At 41.8% G+C, this 18,683-nt stretch overlaps 1 protein-coding gene across 2 annotated transcripts in view; it reads right to left on the reverse strand.

Annotated features, from left to right (window-relative positions):
• Positions 1 to 18,683, reverse strand: part of NEURL1 (neuralized E3 ubiquitin protein ligase 1) — a 243,060-nt gene that overhangs the window by 77,407 nt on the left and 146,970 nt on the right. The window lies entirely within an intron of this gene.

Here is an 18,683-nt window from a genome sequence, read left to right on the forward strand (position 1 = left end):
CAATTTTAATAGTAAATTTTATTTTAATTTGTATAAAATGCATGGTAAACATTCTCCCCGAGGAGTAAGTCTCAAGAACAATCCTCTTTTCATAAAGAACATACATACGTTATAGATTTATTTAATTTATTTTACAAAAACAACACACTCTTTTGAAAATATGATGAAAAGAAGTTTAAATATTTTAAAAGCTTGCCATCAGCTACAAGTGTATTCATTTTTTTAGTGATGCTGAACAAATTCGACTTTAGATATTATATATTGCCCAGGATATACCTCCAACAATCCTAGATCTAACAGGATATACCTCCAACAATCCTAGATCTAACAGTATATACCTCCAACAATCCTAGATCTGACAGGATATACCTCCAACAATATTAGAACTAACAGTATATACCTCCAACAATCCTAGATCTGACAGGATATACCTCCAACAATCCTAGATCTGACAGGATATACCTCCAACAATCCTAGATCTGACAGGATATACCTCCAACAATCCTAGATCTGACAGGATATACCTCCAACAATCCTAGATCTGACAGGATATACCTCCAACAATCCTAGATCTGACAGGATATACCTCCAACAATCCTAGATCTAACAGGATATACCTCCAACAATCCAAGATCTGACAGGATATACCTCCAACAATCCTAGATCTAACAGGATATACCTCCAACACTCCTAGATCTAACAGGATATACCTCCAACAATCCTAGATCTGACAGGATATACCTCCAACAATCCTAGATCTGACAGGATATACCTCCAACAATCCTAGATCTGACAGGATATACCTCCAACAATACTAGAACTAACAGTATATACCTCCAACAATCCTAGATCTGACAGGATATACCTCCAACAATCCTAGATCTAACAGGATATACCTCCAACAATCCAAGATCTGACAGGATATACCTCCAACAATCCTAGATCTAACAGGATATACCTCCAACAATCCTAGATCTAACAGGATATACCTCCAACAATCCAAGATCTGACAGGATATACCTCCAACAATCCTAGATCTAACAGGATATACCTCCAACAATCCTAGATCTAACAGGATATACCTCCAACAATCCTAGATCTGACAGGATATGCCTCCAACAATCCTAGATCTAACAGGATATAGTTTCAAATTAATCACAGAATATCTCCAGTTAGAGCAGCTTAATGTCATTAAACTCATTTCTGGCTACACAAGACCATCCATAGACATTTCTGCTCACCCAAGAAAACTTGGGAAAGACTGGCTATCAGATACACGTCACCTTGCTGTCAATGTGACCTGACTCAGTTTTTTGGGTGCAATACTAGCCAGATCGCAACATTGCGTCGCTGACCTGCACCCTCTTTGGCTACCCGCACACTCTAATCCTGGTGTTGGGGGATGGGACAACATTTTATACTTAGAGCAATTGAATATTGAAACATGTATGTCAAATCTTTATACTTTCAAAATGAAACCAGAATGCTGACAATACCAACAAAAACAACACACGCAGGTTATTCTACTAAACTAATGCATACACTTACACCTAGCTGGCATTTTTTAATGGGCGGTTTCCATGTACTCATACAATAGGATGAATACAATAAACAGGGACTACAATAATCTGTTTACTAGACAAACTGTTTGTGATGAGGGCGATCACTGGTAAGAATAAATGTAAACAGGTGGCACAGTGTACGGAGATAGAAAACAAACCAATAGTTAATATAAAGTTCACAAAAACTTAACAGAAATGGTAGCTGGGGGAAAATGCAGAAAGGCTTGGTATCTGCAAATCCCAATTAAGTCTAAAATCTTCAGATCACTTGTACATCTGTGACCTTTATCCATAAAAACCAAACCTCCCAAGCATCCCGATTTAAGAGGGACAGTCCCTACTTTGGGCCCAAATCCACCTGTCCCTCTTTTCTATTATAATGTCCCTATTTTTTGGAAGCTTCATATTGTTGGATGTGTCTGATTGTATAATAGAGCTCTTTGGAAATAATGCTCCCAGTAATGTGTCTTTAAACTACAATAAATATTTTTTAGGAATAAGTGTGTAAATAAGATACATTGTTACTATTCTACATAAATTGTTATTAGTAAGTCACCTAAAATTTCTTACAACAGCTCCACACTTGGCCACACCTCCCCATAAATTACAGTGTTCCTCTATGTCAATTTAAAATGTTAGGCGATATGCAAAACCGATATTGCTTCTTTTCTGGGACTTTTTTTTTTAAAGGGACTTTCTTTCTAAATTACTGGACAGATAATACTAAAAGCTTATTAAAGGTGCTTTTATAGATTGAATGAGTAACTGTTGGCAGGTGATTTGTAACGTCTAAAGGAACATCTTATGTCATTGGAAGGCCCCAAATATACACCAAATGCACATGGGAATTTCTCAGGATCATAAAGCATGTTCTTTAATAGCCAAGTCAGCCGCCAGAGCTAATTAACCAATTTAAGTGTCATTCCATATGCCATAACCAGGTCTTAATTACCATCCACAAATTGTGTATGGTGTAGGTGGAAATTATGAGATTACATTTTTTTGTGATTTTTAAATCTTTTTTTTTTACCTCCTCACCACGTTTCCTTGCCATTGAGATTATCTGAAATAGGAAAGCACCGTCCAATGGTTTGTAAATTCTAAGGATTAAAAATCATGTCTAAATATTACTTCAGTTGGCTTCCAGTGGTTGGAGAATTCTCACTATATTCTTAAATTCAGGGCGCAGTATGCAGTATATAGTGTACAGTGTGAACAGTGTTTTCTCTTGGGCCACAGAGACACTCTTTAAGGTCTAAAAATGTGTAATTCTGTGGGTAATATATTCTGCTATGTAGTGTAATAAAATTGAAGAATAAATTATAGATCTAATTTATAACGGGTTGCAGAGGTAATGCTACCAAAGCCGTATACACCCTGAGATGTAACGTTTTCATGAGTTAGACAAAATAAATAAACAAATCTAACACCGATTAATGTCAGACTTTGGTCTGAAAGTAGATGGACCCATCATTTTGTTGAATGGGTTATTGAGTTTATAAACATTTGCTGTTTATAAAACATTTGCTGACGTTGGGGGCTCTTTCTACAACTGAACTAATATGTAATGCTATCTTGCTCCAGTATGGGTAATCTGCTTAGATCCAACAGACTGAATTATTTAAGTTCTGATTCCTTTCCATGGGACTGAAAATGACTTCTTGTTGTTGAAATCGATGTCAGTTTCACCAGTGCTGGACACGTAGGAGGTTTATTACAGTGAAAGCCAGCCTTGTATGAACTTTCAATTAATGAATATTTTATTAACATTAGATTTCCCCTCTTGGAAAAACAAGCAGACATGATCTGCTATGGTAGCTGCTGTAGCCTTATACCTGCCAATACTCTCTCAGGATTTAAGATAAATTAGCAATGCATACTGGAACTGGATTAACCAATCATTGTAGTAAGGGACTGGTTTACCCAAAGTTTATTTATTTTGCTACGTACTTTACGACACACGAATAGCTGGAGCCTATAAATGTTAGGTAATTAAACCAATCCACAATTATTTATGAGAGGCCACTCTAAAACAGGGAACATGCTCTCAAAAGAGACTATAATGGCACTATAAGCACCATAACAACTGCAACTCAGTGGCAATGGTCTGTGTACCACATTTTATGTTCAAAACCATTTTGCAACACAGCAACTATTGCCCATTCTGTTTCAAACCATCAATAATTCATAACTTAAATATCATCATTATGTGAATCAGGAGGCCACTGGGAGGGGGGAAAAGAGGCAGGTCAGTGAGGCGATCGCATCAATTCAATGGTGCCATCAAAAGGGAACAAGGCGGCCCAAAGGGAGTGGGTCCTCACAAAAGTTCGGCGGGTCAGCCTAGAGTAAATGCAAGCCAGGCTGTCTGTCAATCATTCCAGCCGGCGCACCGATGGCAGGTATCACTGTTTCAGTGCTATTTGCTGTGTCCTAGTGCCATAAGTGTAGCGCGTGCGTGTTTAATTATATGCTTGGTCCCCACAGTTCCTTTATGTCCCCAAAAGCAAGGCACCAGGGAATAAAGGCAGGACAGGACCCACAAACCTGGACACCAAAAATGGGTATATTGAGAGGCATGGTAATTCCCAACTTCATTACCACTATCAATTCTGTCCAGTGTGAAAGACAGTGAGCTAACCCCCTCCAGCACACATTACCATCCATGTTAGACAGAATTTCTATTTGCAAGGCGGGAGTGTAAATTCTATATTATCAATGCAACTTGAGGAGGGGGCTGTCTGTAGAAACCGCACTCAATTAAACAAAAAAAAGTGGGACAGAGCCCGAGCATTTTGCACCATAACCACTACACTAAACTGTTGTGCCACTAGTGCCCCTTTAGAGTTTGAGTGTATGCTTTTCTCTTATAAACAGTTAAAGTGAACACAAATAAAGTTACATAATAAACCAGTAATTGTCTTGAACGTGCAGGGAAACTGAAAATAAATAATTCAGAGTTTTTGTTAATAAACCACTAAATCCCAATACAGACAACTAAAGTTCTAAAGATTTCACTTTCTGCTTGATAAAACCATATAAAACTAGATACCGGTAAGATGTGTAAGGATATTTTAACATTAATCTGAAATGGTTAAAGTGTCTAGAGATATATATTACGGTTTACACTTAAAAAAAAAAAGAAAGAAAAAAAAAAGTTACTCCTGCAACCATTCTTCCATTCTTTACCCCGTTTTTAGTTTTTTTTTGGTTTATGGGGAAAATTTTCACAGTTCATGCTCTTTGGAACACACCCAAGATCCCGATGCAAGATATGGTGGGAAGTGGAGGATGCCGAAAACTAAATAATACAAGGTCGAAGGTTCTAACTCCATATGGAAACACTCTCATATATATATTTCGGAATGTCATCAAAGCTTTACATTTCCAACAGGAGAACATTTTAATTGTAGTTAGTTTTCCTTTATGTTCTGTATCTGTACAATCAGTTAATCATGAACAGGGCCCCATCTGAGGTCGATCTAAAGCATTTGTGTTGAAAATACAAGACGAACTACCAATGAACCATCTCAAATTGATACTATTGACGCTTCAAACCTTCATTTTAAATTGATATTAATGTTAGAATACTTAAATTAGTAAATACTTGAATGTTCATGAAGAACTAGAACTTGGCAGTTGACGTTCGTATAGTTTTATGAAACCACAAGCCATGGTGAGGTTGGGACACAACCATATGATAGACCAGGCTGCAGTGGGCCATTCTCTTTCTGCAACCACACAGTCTCACCATTACTCCTCTCCTAACTTTTTTTCCATTTTTTTTCAAAAGGGTACTGTAAGCACCAAACCACCTTATCTTAGTAAGTTGGCTTGGGTGAATGTACCCTGTCCCTTTCCGAGAAACAGCAATGTTTACGATTTGACTAATCCACATCTCTAGCCAGAGAGACAATAACTAGAGCGAATCCACCTTAAAAACCTTCAATTTCATGTCCAGTGTCATCAAAAATGTGTAACGATGCTGAACAGTGTTCATGGTCTCTCTACACAAAGCATGGGATTGACAGGACACTCAGTGCTCCATGCATTCTAAATGAGAAGCAACTGATTGGATTGAGATCATCACTCGTACTGAGAAGAAGCAAATGTTCAATGGAGTCTGTGCTCGCGTTGGCTAACCAATGTTTTGGGTTTTCCTGTTTTTTTTTTTGTTTTTTTAATTTTACAATGGTGCGTCCATTCTTAAAACACAAAAAAGAACACACAATCAAGGTTATTCACTAACGTTAGAATTTTCAGGAATTCAAAGAGAATTTTAAGGCCAACATAGCTGAGCTGAAAGCCTAGCTGACTTGGCGATTAAAGGATCACTATAGGGTCAGGAACACAAACATGTATTCCTGACCCTATAGTGTTAACACCACCATCTAGCCCCCCTGGGCCCCTCATGCCTCCATAAATATAGTAAAAATCTTACTGTATTCAAGCCTGAAGCTGTAAATCTGCATGCTGTTAGACTCAGAAAAACAAGCAGTCTGCTGACATGTGATAGCCTGAACCAATCACAATGCTTCCCCATAGGATTGGCTGAGACTGACAAGGAGGCAGATCAGGGGCAGAGCCAGCATGATTCAAACACAGCCCTGGCCAATCAGCATTGCATCATAGAGATGAATTGAATCAATTAATCTCTATGAGGAAAGTTCAGTGTCTGCATGCAGAGGGAGGAGACACTGAATCACAGGATGCTCGTGCACAGCAGATCTGAGTGGATGGAGGCAAATTATGCCTCCATCAACTCCGAAGTCCCTCTGATTCACTCTGAGTGACTGCAACTGGAGGTGTTCCTAGCTTTCATTGTAAACACTGTCAGGGGCGGACTGAGAGCCTTTGGGGCCCCCGGGCAAAATTAGATCCCAGGCCCTTTGAATGCACAAATATATGTGCATTAAATAAATGTTAAAGGATCACTATAGTGTCAGGAAAACCGCTTTGTTTTCCTGACACTATAGTGCCCTAAGGGTGCTCCCACCCTCAGGGCCCCCCTCCCGTTGCGCTGAAGGGGTTAAAACCCCTTCAGCAGCTTACCTTTATCCAGCACCGGGCCCCCTCGGCGCTGGTGACCTCTCCTCCCCCCCCGCCGACGTCAGCTCATGAGTGGAGCGAAATGCACATGCGCGGCAAGTGCGCTTTCAAACAGTCCATAGGAAAGCATTTCTCAATGCTTTCCTATAGACGTTCTGCACGTCAGGATGACACCCACTAGAGGTTTGATTAACCCTGCTAAGTAAACATAGCAGTTTCTCTGAAACTGCTATGTTTACATCTGAAGGGTTAAAACCTGAGGGACCTGGCACCCAGACCACTTCATTGAGCTGAAGTGGTCTGGGTGACTATAGTGTCCCTTTAAATACAACTCTCATATAATACAGCATTCCTTTGGATGTGTATATTGTGAAGACCTGTGTATTAATGCATGTTTGTATTTGAGTCTGTGTGAATGCACTTGTACATGTCTGGATGTAGTGTCAGTGTGAATGCATATGTGACAGGTGACAGAGTGTGTGAGGGAGAGGGTGACAGGTGGCAGAGTGAGGGGGTACCTGGAGGCAGAGTCAGGGAGGGAGGGGGTGACTAGTGACAGAGTGAGGGAGGGGGTGACTGTCCCCCTTACTCTGTCACTAGTCACCACCTCCCTCCCTCACTCTGTCACCAGTCATCCCCTCACTCACTCTGTCACTAGAGTGAGGGGGTGACTACTGACAGAGTGAGGGAGGGGGTGACTAGTGACAGAGTAAGGAAGGGAAGGGGTGACTAGTGACAGAGTGAGTGAGGGGGTGACTAGTGACAGAGTGAGTGAGGGGGTGACTAGAGGGGGTGACTAGTGACAGAGTGAGTGAGGGGGTGACTAGTGACAGAGTAATGGAGGGAAGGGTTGACTAGTGACAGAGGGAGGGAGAGGGTGACTGTCACTAGTCACACCCTCCCTCTGTCCCTAGTCACCCCCTCCCTCACTCTGTCACTAGTCACCCCTCCCTCACTCTGTCACTAGTCACCCCCTCCCTCCCTCTGTCACTAGTCACCCCCTCCCTCCCTCTGTCACTAGTCACCCTATGCCTCCCTCACTCTGTCACTAGTCATCTCCTCCCTCTATCACTAGTCACACCCTCCCCCTCCCTCACTGTCACTAGAGTGAGGGGGTGACTAGTGACAGAGTGAGGGAGGGGGTGACTAGTGACAGAGTGAGGGAGGGGGTGACTAGTGACAGAGTAAGGGAGGGAGGGAGGGAGGGGGTGACACAGTGACAGAGGGAGGGGTGACTAGTGACAGAGGGAGGGAGGGGGTGACACAGTGACAGAGGGAGGGGTGACTAGTGACAGAGGGAGGGATGGGGTGACTAGTGACGGAGGGAGGAGGTGACTAAGGACAGAGTGAGGGAGGGAAGGGGTGACTAATGACAGAGAGAGGGGGTGACTAGTGACAGAGGGAGGGGTGACTAATGACAGAGGGAGGGGGTGACACAATGACAGAGGGAGGGAAGGGGTGACAGAGGGTGGGGTGACTAGTGACAGAGGGAGGGTGGGGGTGACACAGTGACACAGGGAGGGAGTGATTAGTGACACAGTGACGGAGGGAGTGAGTGATTAGTGACACAGTGACGGAGGGAGTGGTGACTTGTGGCAGTGAGGGAGGGGGTGACACAGTGACAGAGAGAGGGGGTGACTAGTGACAGAGGGGGGTGACTAGTGACAGAGGGGGGTGACTAGTGACAGAGGGGGGTGACTAGTGACAGGGGGAGGGGTGACAGTGACAGGGGGAGGGGTGACAGTGACAGGGGGAGGGGTGACAGTGACAGGGGGAGGGGTGACAGTGACAGGGGGAGGGGTGACAGTGACAGAGGGGGGGTGACAGTGACAGAGGGGGGGTGACAGTGACAGAGGGGGGTGACAGTGACAGAGGGGGGTGACAGTGACAGAGGGAGGGGTGACAGTGACAGAGGGAGGGGTGACAGTGACAGGGGTGTGACCAGTGACAGAGGGAGGGGTGACTAGTGACAGAGGGGGGTGACAGTGACAGGGGGGTGACAGTGACAGAGGGGGGTGACTAGTGACAGAGGGAGGGGTGACAGTGACAGGGGGGTGACAGTGACAGAGCGGGGGTGACAGTGACAGAGGGGGGGGGTGACAGTGACAGAGGGGGGTGACAGTGACAGAGGGGGGGTGACAGTGACAGAGGGGGGTGACAGTGAAAGGGGGGGTGACTAGTGACAGAGGGAGGGGTGACCGTGACAGGGGGGGTGACTAGTGACAGGAGGGGTGACCAGTGAAAGAGGGGGGGTGACTAGTGACAGAGGGAGGGTGACAGTGACGGGGGTGACTAGTGACAGAGTGGGGGTGACTAGTGACAGGGGGGGGGGGGGGGTGATTAGTGCCTACCTGTCTCTCTGCTCCCTCTTCTCTCCCAGGCTGCTGCTCCCTCCCCTGGTGGCTGTAATCGGGCTCTGTGTGAGAGGAGAATACAGGAAGTGATGTCACTTCCTGGCTCCGCCTCTCCCATCACACAGAGCCGCATGGGACAGGAAGGAGGAGCCCTGGCAGAGAGGAGGTGAAGCTGCCAGGTCCCGGGTGAGGGTGAGAGGGGGGTGATTTAAAGAGCGGTAGGTTGCTGGGGCCCTGCGCTGCATCAGGGGCCCCAGCAACCTAATAAAGGAAAATACTTTTTTTATTTTTTTGCCGTTCCAGTTGGAGAGATCTCTCCAGCTGGAGCATGGCTTGGCTGCCGGGCCCCTGGCTGCCTCGGGCCCTCGGTCCATGACCGATATGCCCGAGTGGTCAGTCCGCCCCTGAACACTGTATTTTCCCAGAAAATACAGTGTTTACATGAGAAAGGCTGCAGGGAGCTATAGTTCTCACCTGAACAACCTCATTAAGCTGAAGTTGTTCAGGTGACTATAGTGTCCCTTTAAGCTGACTCTCACTGTAAAGGAACAATAGAGTATATACACACTAGCATTTCTAAAACTTTGGTGCCCCTGTCCCTAGTTAGATAGGTCACTGCCCCCCTATGTGCCACATTGAGTATCAAGCACGTCACCACCAATTTATGTTTTCTTCTTTTTTTGTACATAAAAAATTAATACTCATTTGAAACACACGTATAAAATTCTAAGAGCATAGTTAGATAGATATAGATTATAGAAAATTTACAGAATGTAATTTTTCATTTAATTGTTCATGATTTTTAGCAATATATGAGAGGTATAAATTATTATGGATTGTATGTTATCCTTTATCATGAGTTTAAAACATAAGTGATAAAAAAATAAAATCAATGGTCGTGTACAATCGTGGTCAATGGTCATATACCCTGCTTATTGTGATGTGTAAGGAACCTACAGGCATTTCTGTATTTGAAAATTCCACAAATGCTCCCACAATACAACACTGACTGCCTGTGTGTTTATTACCCCATATACAGTTAATACAGTTTACTGAAGGTAGCCAGGCATCTGTACTATTCAAAACTCCTGTACACCTTGCAAAAATAAACAAACCTGTGTATACACACAGCTAAGGTGAAAAGGGTTAAATGAGGTTTGCAGAGACTTTGAATTGTTGAGCAACATCTAACACTACTGCACATTTTCCTACCATTTCAGTAAACTATGCATGTTTTGAGTCAATCTGCTTTATATTCAAGATATAGTTTGGATTATTATAACATCCCCTACCACATCTACCTCATTTGGAGTAGGCTATTATATAATTTAAACTATGGATCACCCCCTCCCTAAAAATATTCATTTTTGGAATCCAGTGATTTGAACACACTTGTGGCACTCTAACATTTGTATTTAATAATTCTAAGAATCATTGTGCAATCTCGCTTTTATGTTCTTGAAATTAGATGTATGCTAATTTATTGGGTGAATTGGGGTCATATGTTGCAGCTGTCGGTCTGGTATCCATAAATGCAACGTTGTTTGTTTTATTTTTCCAGTAAAGCTGGTTTTCTCGTTAGTTTAGATTTTTGCTATTATTTTGTATAGTATCTACATTTATTACAAATAAATGCACTAGGTCTGGGCTGTCTACTAACAGAGCAAATTGGGCAAATTTCCAGGGGAGGCAATATATCAGTATATTGCAACAGTTGGAAAATAAAACCTTTTGTCAGTCAGGGTATGAAAAGGCTGACCGTCCGTATGTTAGATTCACAAGCTAAAATCCATGACTTGATTTTCACATGAGCAGCAAATTGAATTCACCTGTGGCTGGGCAGAACTTACAAGAACTGCAGGGCAAAAAACAAATAATGGGAGTAAAACTTTGGTTTAAAGGGACACTGTAGGCACCCAGACCATTTCAGTTCATTGAAGTGGTCTGAGTGCAAACTCCCAGCACTCTTAACCATGAGCATGTAATTATTGCAGTTGTTTTATAAACCCCCGCCGGCAGATGTCGGCGGAGGAGGAGCGTGGGCGGAGCTGAGCCAGCGCCGAGGGACATTGGCGCTGGACCCAGGTAAGTGACAGAAGGGGTTATTAACCCCTTCTGCACCACGGGCGGGGGCTTGACAAAGGGGGAAGCTATAGTGCCAGGAAAACAAGTTTGTTTTCCCTTCATACCATTTCAGTTCATTGAAGTGGTCTGAGTGCAAACTCCCAGCACTCTTAACCATGAGCATGTAATTATTGCAGTTGTTTTATAAACCCCCGCCGGCAGATGTCGGCGGAGGAGGAGCGTGGGCGGAGCTGAGCCAGCGCCGAGGGACATTGGCGCTGGACCCAGGTAAGTGACAGAAGGGGTTATTAACCCCTTCTGCACCACGGGCGGGGGCTTGACAAAGGGGGAAGCTATAGTGCCAGGAAAACAAGTTTGTTTTCCCTTCATAAGGGCCCATGTTCAATCGATTTACTTTAAATTAGTCTTGTTTCCTTAAACTGTGAAAATATATCAATGCAATCTAAACGCACCCTTAGCAGATACTGTATCAATAAAAGATGTTTATGGGTTACACATATTACAAGATCTATTGGGTTTTTCCTGAACATATTAGTTCTACACATCAGTGAACATTGCTTGAAAAGTGCTGTCCTGCAGTGTTTTGAACTAATATCATGCAGGAAGGCAATCAATTATTTCATCATGTGGGAAGTGCCCTGATATTGTAAAAAAACAAAACAAAAACAAAACCCTGCTTTCCTGCAGTATTTGAGTTCTAAATACAAAAGGGCAAAACTTTTCATGTTCCGCCCAACATGGATATTTGTATGTTCAAGCATTCTCGGTGGATTTGGCAACATTTGACTCATCTCAACTTTAAACAAATTACACAAACCAAGCCAAAACACTTTCTCCCCGTTGACCTGAATGACAATAAAACATTTTAAAATTTGTTTGTAATGTCAGTTGGTTATCTACGTAGGTTTTTGCACGATTACATGTATTTACCAAACATACTTTGCTCATGTGCCTTTTGTTTTATAATCAAAGTTATAAACCATGTACGTGGTATAAAACTTAGAGGCTTTTTAACCTCTGTAGGTGTGAGATCAGCAGCATGTGGGATAAATTCTTCTTAGAGAATTAAATGGACACTCCAGACACCTTCACAGTTCTCACTAACATGAAAATTATGGAAAATTCAAAGTGAATTTCAATTTTGACCAAAATTGCTGAAACAGAACAGTTTTCAAAGTAAATTCTGATTTAAAGCAGATCTGTCACTTTCAGGGTGAAATAAATCCTGTTTGGGTTTTATTTACCTCACGCTGTCTCTTAGAGGCCACTGCCATCTTTGTCGTGCAGGTCTATTCAGCTCCTGGTGCTTCCCGGTAAATTTGCGCATGCCGGATCCTTCAAAGATCGATGGTTGAATGACAGTTGCTGGGACTGGACAAAAGTTGACAGCAGACTGCTGCCTTCTGTCAACTTTATCAGTTTCAGACTTCACCATAAGACAAAGTAGTTCCTCCTTCCTTGTAATAAACCAAACAAATGAACAAAAAAAAATGAGTTGCAGGATTAAATTTTGTCCACCAAGCAATTCATCTTTGTTTCATTTGTTGTCATTTTTATTTGTTCATTCATCTTTCGGACGGACAGTCGAAATCGAAATGCCCAAGTCAAGTGTGTGCGCTGTTCGTTAATCTGTATTATTTCCTGCTTCAGTCATGAAAACCATGAATGAAACGGCTTCTGAATAAGTCTATCACTAACTAACTAGAGGGATAGGCAACCTTCGGCTCTCCAGATGTTGTGGACTACATCTCCCTTGATGCTTTGCCAGCAATATGGCTGTAAAAGCATTGTGGGAGATGTAGTCCAAAACATCTGGAGAGCCGAAGGTTGCCTACCCCTGAACTAGACAATTCTCCAATGAAAACTGAGACCTTTAACCCCTTAAGGACCAAACTTCTGGAATAAAAGGGAATCATGACATGTCACACATGTCATGTGTCCTTAAGGGGTTAAACTTATAAGGTCCACATGGAACTACCAATGACCACAATGCTAGGGCCAGGCTGAAAACACTGGTGGCTTTGATATTTCATACACAAAGACATTAAAATGCAAAGCTTTAAGGAATTTTCAGACACTTTGAAAAAAGAAAAGATAAATCTTCACCCACAAAAATTTAGTATTTTTATCTGATCTACAATACTACAGCAAGATAAATGAGCAATCGATGAGTTTATCCAAACATTCTAGCTACTTTTTATCAGCGCTATATAAAAGCACAGTAAACATGTTGTCATCGATCATATTTTATTGTCATATCCTTCAGTGTACTAAGCAAGGTTTACAGTACACTATTTACAATGTCCTATATTTATCTTAAAACAAACTTCTCCAAGGCAACACCCTAACGAAACATGTAAGACATGCTATTTAAAGGGGTAGCTGTACTTTAACATGCATTTACTGTAAATAGTGCAGGCAGTTGAGCTTTAACCCAGGTGGAATTTATTCACTAAACTCAGAATTGTGGCAAATTGAAATCTGCATGGCCAGACTCACTTTTGTAAAGTAACCCCAAAGGGATGTTAAAATTGTAGGCCAAATTGTGAAACAGAAAAAAAATTCACACTGAATGGACTACCTTGATAGTTTTCCATTAAAGCGCAAGTGTCGTTTTTCAGTATTTCATAAATATATAATCTTTATAAAATACTGATTAATCCAGAGATACCATAAAACAATGTAGGGATTACTTTGTTTTATGGTAAAGTCTGAGGCTGACAAATTGACAAAAGAAGGAGTTTCTCCATCAGCTTTTATCCCATTCCAGCGGATGTCACAAATCACGGCTGTGGGATTCAGGCTTTGTCTGTGGAAGATCCCACAAGACCTGACGTAGCGAGAGTACAGCACGGACATGGCTCATGGTAGCTGAAGCGTCGGGAGCCGAGGAAGACCTGTATCACGAACATGGCAGCGAGGGACAGCTGGAGGAATGTAAAACTCCCCTTCCCTGCACGTACATTGAATCTGTCCGTTTTGGGAGTCTTAGCGAAATGTGCAAAGACTCCTGAAATTGACATAATCAGCTTTAATTTTTAGTATTCTTGTGCTATAGTAAACAGACTTATTAATTAAAATAGTCACGATAAATAACTGTCGTAAATTACAAGTGCATTCCAAATTTTAGACCGATATAGTCGAATTGGAAAAACTCTACATGTTAGAAATGTTTCAAGTTCAGCTAGTAATTATTTTGAATTCATCACAACTCAGACTTTAAAGGGACACTATAGGCACACAGACCACTATAGCTCATTGCTATGCATAAGGACTTCCAGCGTCACTCGAATCCCCATAGGAAAGTATGGTATAAAGCTTTCCTATGGGGAAATCCTAATGCAAGCATGGCCATTGCCGCGCATGCGCATTAGGTCTCCCACTCCAGATGACGTTGGCAAGGGAGGAAAGAAGGCGGGCCGAGCCAGCACCTTCTGCAACCCGTGGGGAGAGAATGGGGGACAAGAGGGAGGAAGAAGCTATAGTGCCAGGAAAACAAGTTGTTTTCCTGGCACTATAGTTTCCCTTTAATTAATAACCATTATATAGGGCTTATATCTCCAGTATATCCTCTTATTAATGTATGAGTTATAGTGTTATTCAATAAAGTGAGGATTGCTGAGAATTCTTAATAAAACTTAAAGTGAATGTTTAACTTTTAGGCCAAACTAACTCATCGGAAAACATAGCTAAGTAGGAAAATGTTCCCCAATTTGGCTGTTTTGACCAAAAATTAAAACTCACTTTACATTCCTGACAATTCACACTTTAGTAAATATTGCTAGTGACTTTATCACTCGGGAAAGCCAGTAAACTCTCGCTCATTAAACGTTATTTCTCATCATGTGAGTCCCGGACAGAAGGACGGGCAATGTTAACATGTCGACGAAGGGGTGGGGCGAAGGTCAATACTAAGTTTCTCACAGAAAAGTTGCACATTCCCACAAAGCAATGGAAACGGAATGACCTGTATTTCTTCTATGTTTAATTGTTGCAAAGACAAAATGGGTTTACTGTTTCTTTAAAACAAACTTGCCATCCTGATTTGTACGCACATAGAACCGAAAGGATTGTTTTTTTTTTTTTTTATTTATTCAACAGCAAATTGTGGTGAACTAGAAAACTAAATTGCCAAAGTTAGGCCAAAATAGTCCAGTTAGTTAAAAAAAATATATAAAAAAATAGCTAAAGTGAAGATTTTCTTTCTAGTGCACATATTTTGGTCTTTATTTTCTAATTCTGTTTTCAATTCCCAACAAGTCACTATTTAGGGAGCAAACCCTAAGGAATGCTTCAGGTTCCTTATCATATGATCTAGATATCCCTAGCTGTTCCCCCAACCCTAAAGTAAACATATTTAAGTAAATGTAGCTATAACTGCACACGTGGTACTCTACATCCTGATGAAGGTGTGGCAGAACCACTATAACCTCATCATACTCATAGGTATTATGCACAGTGATGTGTTGACATTTTTTTTTTTTTTTATTATACTTTATTTTTCAAAGCAGTTCTGTATACGTGGATCATACAAGCCATAAAAGCCATAATAAGTACAGTTTTATATAATGGCACCATAAACAGGTCGGCCATCAAAATAGGAGTGAATGACAGGGCTAACTACTGCTAAATCCAAAGAGATAAACCATTAGTGTGATGAAGATGCCCATACAAGACAATAAAGGGGAACACAAAATATGAAGAACATCTAGACATACGAAAGGAATGTCAACATGAAGGACTGAGGTAAAACATAAGCCTACAGAGCCAGGTGATTATGAGAAGAATTGAAAATCTTGGTTGGAAAATCTACACTAGGTTGGGGAAACCCTTGTTTGCTGCGTGGAAGGTCCACCTATCAACTTTCCACTTGTGTTGCACTTGTGATGGCAAGGAGTCCGGAGGGAGTTCCAAAGCACCAAGAAAATGAGGAACACCTGCCAGATGAGTAAGGGAGTTGGACTTTACATTTCTTCCAACCCATAGCCATTCCACCCATTGGGGTTCCCACTTGTAAGAGATCTCTCGTTGTCCCATAGTAATTTGTGAAGTGGGCAGAGTGATTGTCGCCAGATGACAGTCTGCCTGGAGACGTCACTGTATAAGGTGAGTGATGGTCCTTCAAAGGAGAAAGAGGGAGAACCCATGGTGGCTCCCATAAGCACATCCCTTTCAAATTGTAACTGTGCCCTTTTCCTTCTAGTAAAATGACTAATTTATCTTTTTCTGTGAAAATAAGCAATGGTAAAATCAGGGGGGTGGAGGGGGGAGGAGCAAACTATACAAGAGGAGCAAAATGTGCTGGACTGCAGAAAAGAATATGAGTGAAGTAAAAAAAAAAAAAAAGATGCATGAGCATAAAACCAGCGCTGATGTGAAAGTGAGCAAAACACTTTCAATACATCGCACCACAGGTTTCTTTTCTATTAACAGAAATGAAGAAACTAAATACTTCTTAACACAACAAATAATATACTGGGTTATTTAAAGTGAGAATTCAAAGTGAATTTCAAATTTAAGGCCAGAGTAGCTGAGCTGAGATCATAGCTGACAGAGAATTTCTCCAGTTTGGCTACTTTGACCTTAAACTAGAAATTCACTTTGAATTCTCCGTGAATTCTCACTTTAGTAAATAACCATTTTAATGAAATTAAAGGGACACTATAGCCACCAGAACAACTACAGCTTAATGTATTTGTTCTGGTGAGTATAATCGCTCCCTTCAGGCATTTTTATGTAAACACTGCCATTGCCCCTAGGGACACTTCCAAGTGGTCACTTTTCAGATGACCATGGTAGGGGCTTCCTGGCTCAGTGCTGCACAGTAGGCAGTCCTGCCGTTCAGCGTCCCCACACTCTACATGGAGACGCTGAATTTTCGTCATAGAGATGCATTGATTCAATGCATCTCTATGACGAGGTGCTGATTGGCCAAAACAGTGTTTGGCCCGCTAAGCATTGGATTAGCTAAAAATCGGCAATCCTGATTATGTCACCAGGAGGGCGGGGCCAGCACCGGCGGAAGTGCACTGTGCTGGAAATAAGGTGAGTTTTTCATGCTTTTAAGAGGGCTAAGGGGGAGGGGGCAAGCCACCTAAATGGTGGATTTTGCACTATAGGGTCAGGAATACATGTTTGCGTTCCAGACCCTATAGTGTTCCTTTAAAGATGAATTATCTCATACAATATCTCTGGGTGCAGAAAAAGCAGCATATTTTGTCAAATAATACAGAAATGGTATACGAAAATTGGGGGAAAGGTCTTTATTTTGTGTATAAACAGATTTAATAATTTTTTTTAACGTTCCCGTGTACATTCACAGCATGCAGAAAAAATGAGGAGGATTGGTGTACTTTTCACACTGCAGCTTCTTCTACATCGCATGACAAGCACGGGAAGTGGGTAGAAGGTGGAGGCAGCTCCTGTCTACATTATGAAAGCTATTCATCAAGTGTAAATTCCAAATTAATTTAACCCCTTAAGGACCAAACTTCTGGAATAAAAGGGAATCATGACATGTCACACATGTCATGTGTCCTTAAGGGGTTAAAGGGACACCATAGGCACCCAGACCATTTCAGGAACATTGAAGTGGTCTGGATACAGTGTCCCTAATGCACTCAGTGCTACAATGCAAAACATTACAGTTAGAGAGAAACTGCAATGTTTGCTTTGCAGCACTAAGGCTGCCTCTATCAGACAACCACTAGAGGCGCTTCTAGAATGTTACTGGACTTTTGGTCCGTTAATTGACACTGGACGTCTTCACACTCTGCATGAGGACATCCTGCGTCAGCTATTTCCCCACAGGAAAGCATTGATTCAATGCTGTTCTATCGGTAGGCCTAATGCATGCGTGGCATTTGCCCCGCATGCGCATTAGCACCCCCTCGTCGTGTGACGTAGGAGGAGACGGAGCCACGACCCAGGGCTGGGGGACATCAGCGCTGGGATCAGGTAAGTAAAGGGTTTTTTTTACCCTTTAAATCAACGTTGGAGGAGGGGGGAGAAAGACAGAGCTACAGTGCTAGGAATACATCCCTTGGTTGGCTTATAGCAGTCAGTTACAGGTAGTGTGCTAAAGGCTGATCACATATAGAAATAAAAGTAAACTTTAATGAACCCTGAATAGTTTTTTTTTTTCTGCACAAAAGCAAGTCATCTTTTTTATTAGGGTACAATGAGATAATTTGTCATAGTATGTTACTTTTGTCTGAATGCTAAAACATGGACAGTTAACGACTCATTGGGAAACTTTCAATATTAACTGCTTTCACATTCGAACAAACAGGAACAGAAAATCTTATACCTACTTCCTTTTCGCTACTTCCACAATTTAGTTTTGTTTATTGATTACATCACTAAAGTTATTATTTTAGCTTTGTTTCAATAACGCCTCATTCTCATGATTCACTATTGACACCAGTCTCCAGTGAGCGACAGCGATCAATTCAGGATCTAATTAAATAACATGTGAGAGGCCCCAGGTGGTACTGTCATACCTGAGTAATTGGCAGGTGACTTTTTGAATAATTGTCTCACCCCAACTCCAAAGCCATTGTTATATATTGTTCTATAGAACCCATTGTTTACAGATATGTTCGGACGTTTGTGCACTCAAGCTCCACTCAGA

The sequence above is a fragment of the Pelobates fuscus genome, chromosome 10 (genome assembly GCF_036172605.1).
Source record: "Pelobates fuscus isolate aPelFus1 chromosome 10, aPelFus1.pri, whole genome shotgun sequence".
In the NCBI taxonomy this organism is placed as follows: domain Eukaryota; kingdom Metazoa; phylum Chordata; class Amphibia; order Anura; family Pelobatidae; genus Pelobates; species Pelobates fuscus.